The 407-nt window shown below is 42.5% G+C and overlaps 1 long non-coding RNA gene across 1 annotated transcript; it reads left to right on the forward strand.

Moving 5' to 3' along the window:
• On the forward strand, positions 1 to 390 carry LOC104775158. Its single transcript, XR_765727.1, has 2 exons — positions 1 to 93; positions 280 to 390. It is a non-coding gene; the product is annotated as an uncharacterized LOC104775158 (long non-coding RNA).
• The last annotated feature ends 17 nt before the right edge of the window (positions 391 to 407 follow it).

A 407-nucleotide genomic window follows, 5' to 3' on the forward strand; every position in this document is an offset into this window, starting at 1 on the left:
GGAGATCCTATCAAGGAAGACTCTTCCGTGCCCTCGACCTCGGCCGCCCAACCGCAAATGCCACCATCTCCTCCTCCAGTTAGCAAGCCAAAGGTATATATACAACTATATTTGATCTAGTGGTCGAAGTCATTAATATAAACATCATTAGAATTTGATTATGTAATTACGACTTTGCGTTAGCATAGTCTTGTAATCATTTTAAGCTCAAAGTGTTCTTGAATGATTTTTGATTAAAATCAAAGATTTGTGAGTTGAAGGATTTGGTTTCTTGTTTAGGTGAGTACCAAGTTTAGAGATTTACTAGCATTCAGCGGTCCAGCACCCGAGAGGATCAACGGGAGACTAGCCATGGTTGGGTTCGTGGCTGCCATCGCGGTGGAGCTTTCAAAGGGAGAGAACGTGTT

Source organism: Camelina sativa, unplaced genomic scaffold (assembly GCF_000633955.1).
Source record: "Camelina sativa cultivar DH55 unplaced genomic scaffold, Cs unpScaffold09492, whole genome shotgun sequence".
Classification (NCBI taxonomy): Eukaryota; Viridiplantae; Streptophyta; class Magnoliopsida; order Brassicales; family Brassicaceae; genus Camelina; species Camelina sativa.